Raw genomic sequence first — 6,656 nt, 5'->3', positions numbered from 1 at the left:
ACACACACACACACATATATGCCAAATACTGTTACACCCAATTATATAAAACAAAATGTAAAGGACATGAAAAAATCAAATAATCACTAATGCACTAGTACTGGGGGACCTACATACACAACTATCACAAACAGATAGACCAACTAGAAAAAAAAATAATGAAACATTAGAACTCAGTCAAACTCTTGAATAAATGAACTTACCAGATGTTTACAAACTGTTCACCCTACAAAATCAGAATACACATTCTTTTCAGCTGTATATAGGTCATTCTCCAAAACAGACCACATACTCAGTCATAGAACATGTTTAAGTAAGTGGAAGAAATTGAAGTTATCCCCTGTATATTATCAGACCATAATGCAATGAAATTGGAGATCAATAGCAAAAGACATTGCAAAAAATTCATAAAAACATGGCAATTGCACAACCCACTTCTGAATAACCATTGTGTCACAGAGAAAATTGAAGAAGAAATCAGACAGATCCTACAGTTAAATGACAATGCCAACACAGCATATTGAAATATATGGGAAAAATGAAAGCAGACTTATGAGGAAAATTTATAGCAGTGAACACTCAATATTAGGAAAGCAGAGTGAGCTTAATTATACCTGATGCTGAACCTCAAGCTGCTACAAAAGGAAGAGCAGCACAGATCCAAAACTCATACAAGTGAGGAAATTACAGAGATCAGAGTAGAAATCAATGCAATGGAGAGTAAGAGAATGATACAAAAAAATCAGAGAAGCCAAGAGTTGGTTCTTCAGAAGAATAAACAAAATTGACAAACCCATAGCCAGCCTTATCAAAAAATGGAAAGAGAATGCCCAAATCCATGTAATTAGTAATGAAAAGGGTAAAATTCAATGGACCCAGCGGAAATCCAGAGGATCATCAATACCTACTTCGAGAACCTATATGCCAATAAGATGGAAAATACAGAAGAAAAGAAAAGTTTCCTAGATATGTATGAATTAGCAAAAATGAATGAAGATGATGTAAAAATTATAATTGACCCAATAAGAATCAGTGAAACTGAAAATGTAATTAAAACTTACCAACTAAGACAAATTTGGGTCCTGATGTCTTCACTGCTGAATTCTATAAGACACTTAAGGAGAAACTACTGCCACTGCTGTTTAAACTCTTTAATGAAATTGAAATTGAAGCAATACTCCCAAATCCATTCCTGGAAGTAAGCATCATCTTGATCCCCAAAGCAGATAAAGACACAACCAAAAAAGAAAACTATAGGTCAATCTCACTAATGAACATAGATACAAAAATCCTTAATATGATACTGGCAAATAAAATGCAGATCAAGAAGATTATACACTGTGACCAAGTGGGATTCAATCCAGGGATGCAGGGATGGGTCAACATATGCAAATCAATAAATGTAATACACTATATTAATAGAGGCAAGGACAAAAACCTTGTGATCATCTCAATAGATGCAGAAAAAGCATTATGCAAAATCCAAAATGCATTCATGATAAAAGCCCTACAGAAAATTGAAATAGACTGTCTCTACCTCAATCTGATAAAATCCATCTATGAAAAACCAACAGCCAATGTCATAGCAAATGGTCAAAAACTGAAACCCTTCACACTAAAATCAGGAACAAGACAAGGATGTCCACTATCACCACTCCTGTTCAATATAGTTTTGGAAACATTAGCCATAGCAATTACACAAGGAAGAAATAAAGATAGGAAATGATGTCAAATTGTGATCATTTGCAGATGACATGATACTGTCTATATAGAAGACCCAAAGAACTTCACAAAAAGTCCTTATAGACTTAATAACCAAATTCAGTAAAGTAGCTGGATATGAGGTCAATACACAAAATCAATAGTTTTTCTGTACATGAAAAACAGACTCACTGAGAGAAAAATGTGGCAATCAATTCCTTTCACAATATCATCCAAAATATTGAAATACCCAGGAATCAACCTAATGAAAGAAATCAAAGACCTCCTCTATGAAAACTATAGCACTCTGGAAGAAGATATTGAAGAGGATATCAGGAAATGGAAACACATATCTTACTCCTTGGTAGGAAGGATCAGCATAGTGAAAATAGCCATACTTCCAAAACTGCTACATAGATTTGATGCAATCCCAATTGATGTACCAACAGCATACTTCATGGACCTTTAGAAAACAATCCACAAATTCATTTAGAACAAGAAGAGACCTAGAATAGCAAAAGTAATTCTAAGTAATAAAGACGAGGTAGGGGCTATCACAATCTCCATTTAAAACTATAGTACAAAGCTACTGTGATTAAAAAAAAAAGCATGATATTTGCAATGAAGCAGACCTGAGAACCAGTAGAACCAATTAAAAGATTCAGAAACAAGTGCAGACACACTCAGGCATCTCATCTTTGACAAAGGAGGCAAATACCCTCACTGGAGGAAAAATAGCCTCTTTAATAAATGGTGCTGGAAAACTGGGTTTCAACTTACCAAAGATTAAAGGTAGACCTACATCTCTCACCATGAACTAAACTAAAATCAAAATGGATTAAAGATCTAAATATTAAAATAGAAACACCAAACTGTCTTGAAGAAAGGTTAGGTAGAACTCTTGAAGAAAAAAAAAGGAAAATATTTTATGAACAAAACTTCAGTTGCCCATGAACTAGCAAAATCAACAAGTGGGATATCTTCTTATTAAAAAGCTTCTGCACAGCAAGAGAAACCACTAACATTGTAAAGAGACAACCCACAGAGTGGGAAAACTTTTCACCAGCTCTTCCTCAAACAAAAGTCTACTATCTAGAATATTTAAATTATTTTTTAAAAATCAAACCTCCTAAATTTAAAAAACCCAATCCAAAAATGGGAGCTTGAAATGAACAGACATTTCTCAGACAAAGAAGTAGAAACAGCAAATAAACATATGAAAAAATGTTCAACATCACTGGTCATTTGAGAGATGTAAATGAAAACAACACTGAGATTCTACTTCACCCCGGAAAGAATGGCTGCATCATGAAATCAACCCATAACAAATGCTGGCAGGGTTCTGTGGGTAAAGAGGGACCCTGCTCCACTGCTGGTGGGAGTGTAGACTGGTGCAATCACTGTGGAAATAAGTATGGAGATACCTCAAACAACTAGGATTGGAAGTCCCATTTGACCTAGCTCTTCCCCTGATGTGTGTGTCTTCCCCAGAGAATTAAAAGAATCAAACCATAGTGATATATGTGCACCTGTGTTCATAGCAGCACAGTCTGTAATAGTTAAAACTTGAAAGAGCCCAATTGTCCATCAACTGGAGACTGGATGAAGACAATGTTGGGTTTTTTTTTTAGTAAAAATGAATACTACTCAGCCATAAAAAATGATAAATTAGAGATATTTCTATCTTAAAAAAATGACCATTGAGGTGATACTCTTAAGTGAAATAAATAGGACACACAAGTGTAAATACTGAATAGTTTCTCTAGTGTGAGAAACTGAAAGTGTATATAAAGACTAAAAGATATAATAGATAATGTGAAATAGGAAGAAAAGGGTCAAAGGGGAAGGGAAGATGGGATGGGTAGGGGAAAGGAAAGAAGGGATGTAATTAATATGAGAAAATGAAAAAATGCAAACAAAGTCTTTGTAAATAGTAAGGGATAGAGAGGTCAAAGGGATGGCAGAGGAATGGGGAAAAAATAAGAACCAAGATGAATTATGTAAAGGTGCAAATTTCCAATGATGAATGCCATTATATTGTATACCTTAAATGTACCAATATAATTAATTAAAAAAATTTTAAAATAACTCAATGAAAAAGTGAGAAGTTTTAAAGAGAAACTTCAAGAAAGATGTTCAACACAATTTTTCTTTACATAAAAGGCTAACAAAACTGGATAAACTCAAATTTCCATCAACTAGCAAATGCTTGATTAAATTACAATACATTTATATAACAGAGCAATATTATAATGTAAAAGGAACAAACTACTGCTACATGCCACAACATGGATGAATCTCAAAAGCATGATGCTGTATGGAAAGTGGCAGACATAAAACCTGTCTGTTATATTATTCGAGCTATAGAATTTTCTGGAAAAAAAGAGAAATCTGATTAATGAGCGGGGTGTGGGATGGTGGGATTGCTGAAAGGCATTGGCTTCAAAGGAACTCCTGGAAACTTTTGAAGGTGATTAAAGTATTCCATATCCCCATAAGATCATGGTTCAATGACTACTATTTTTTAAATTCAGAGCTGCACATCAAAAAACAGTAAATTTTACTGTAATAAAATGCCTTTAAAAATCTGACATTTTTAATTCTTATTTTTATTAGTATACATTTGCCATACATGATTATTGCATTCATTGTGGAGAGTTGGTACATATATATGAAGCATCATAATTTTTTTCATCTCCCTTTCTTCCCTGCTTCTTCCAACTCTTGGTCCCTACCCATCTGCAAAAGCTCTATTCTCATTTTTTCTCTTCTTTAATTCTTTTTTCTATCCTCTTGTCCATGCCCCCTCCCACCTTAAGTAAAATAAATCAGGCACACAAGCTTAAATATCACATGGTTTCATATACATACATATATATATATATATATATATGATTTAAAATTATGATTATGTGCACGTTCTCCTTAGTTAAATCCTCAGTCTATGTTCAAGATATTCATTTGTGACCATTTCAAGATTTCAACATGTGGCCCTTGTCTAGCGTATCAGTACTGCAACTCCTAAAATCCTATGGTTGTAGTCATTTCATCTAGAAAGGTGGCTCTGGGAAAGTCAATGTGCTGAGAATTCTACAGTTACCAATGCTCCTTATTATCATACAACATCATGCTGCTTGTCTATTTTATCTCTCTGGTAGGAAAAAATCATCATTTTTATCTGGCTTAACACAACTATACAATATTATTGGATCATGTAAAGCTTCAGGAAGAAATTGCAGTATCTCAGCTGCCATCTTAAGTATGTCAAGTATTTGGAGAGTGAAAGGAAGAAGATGAAAGTTGTGAAGGGAGCATCTCAGGCACAGGTTAAAGGAGAACAAAAAAGCTAGGACATGGGAAAGAGAATGAATGACTTAGGAGGGGGTGATCTCCCTGGACTTGAGGGGAAAGAATATAAGGACGATTGAGATAAAAGGAAGCAAAATTTAGCACTTATCCAAGCTAGTAATTGTCATTTTGGGAGCTGTTGAATTGAACTTCCTGGGTTCAAATCCTGATTCTGTCACTTATCTTGCTGTGTGATCTTGTGCACATTGCAGAATCTCTCTGAGTTTCTGTTCCTTAACCATAAAATGAACAAAATAATAGTATATACAGCTCATATGGTTATTTTGAGCAACAAAGTTAAACCATAGGATGTAGTTGAAACAGTGTAATCACTAAGTAAATTATAGTTACGATCATTTTTATCCTTGCTTTTCCCATCAATTAATGGAGAGCTTCTCCCAGTACTTATCATTTCTGACTTACTTCTACCAGTCCTCACAACTGCTTGAGACACATAATATGACATCAACTTATATTTGAATTATAGATTAATAAGTAAGTGACTGAATGAGCTACAGAATTAGTGGGCGACTACATGAGTGAATGAATAAATGAATTAATTACACTGAAAGCTTTTTAATATTAGGGTTCATAATATAAAATCTATAGTAAAGCCAAGATTCCTGTGTTAGAGATATCCTAGCTTCAGATATATGCATTTCAATTTGCCTAGTCATAAGAAGGTGGTGTGAGCGCTGCATATATACTAACTTACAAACACAGCCACAGCGAAAGAACAGAACCCTGAACAATGGACAAGGGAACCAAGTTTAAATCTTGCCTCTGCAGCCATATTATCTTAAGCAAATCGTTATACTGAAGATACTCAGGTTGGTCATTTCTAAAATGGGAATGATTATGCCTGTATTTCAGGGTTCTGGTAAGAATCAAAAAGATAAATTAGGTTATAGTACTTGGCATTCCAACTGAATTTTCTTCCCAGTGTTATTTGGCAATTATTGATATTAAAACATGTTTGTTGAATTTCTTGGAGTTTGACATATTGTAGAAACAAGGGCATTGATACATCCCAGAAGCATGCAGGGTAAAGACTTGGGGTGGGGGACACCCATACACAGCCACAATAGAGCGCATTGACCACTTCCCAATATCTCTTTCTATACACTCATCAGCCAGTTAGGGCTTGGAGCTATCTGTGATTCAGTGTTGTGTATCTAGCCTCTTATTTTCTCAGGACCCAGCAGACAATGTAGAATCAATTATTCCTGTCAAATTGTTTTCAGTTGCAGATCCACTCTTTCACCACTCTTATCACTCTCGTTCTGTGTCTCTCTTTCCTCCCAGTCTGCTCCCTGCTCCATTCATATATTCATTCAAAAAAATGCTCACTGCTTACCCACTGAATGGCAGACCCTCTTCTAGACTCCGACAGGTACTGCTGCAATGAAAAGTACCCTCTCCCCTTTGAGATCTACTCACTTCCCGGAGACAACTCCTATTCTGGGTAAGTTGGCTTATCAGTCAAGCCAACAATAGACCTGCCTGATTGAGAGAGGACTGGTTAGCCCAATTTGGGTGAGGAAGGACCCTCCTACAGACCTTTATGAAGAACACAACTCAAATTTCCTGTGAAATGTCTATTCATT

The sequence above is a fragment of the Fukomys damarensis genome, unplaced genomic scaffold (assembly GCF_012274545.1).
Source record: "Fukomys damarensis isolate Sample0158 unplaced genomic scaffold, DMR_v1.0_HiC HiC_scaffold_39, whole genome shotgun sequence".
Taxonomy (NCBI): Eukaryota; Metazoa; Chordata; class Mammalia; order Rodentia; family Bathyergidae; genus Fukomys; species Fukomys damarensis.
The sequence above is the reverse complement of the archived record's forward strand: the minus strand, read 5'-3'. Positions refer to the sequence as shown.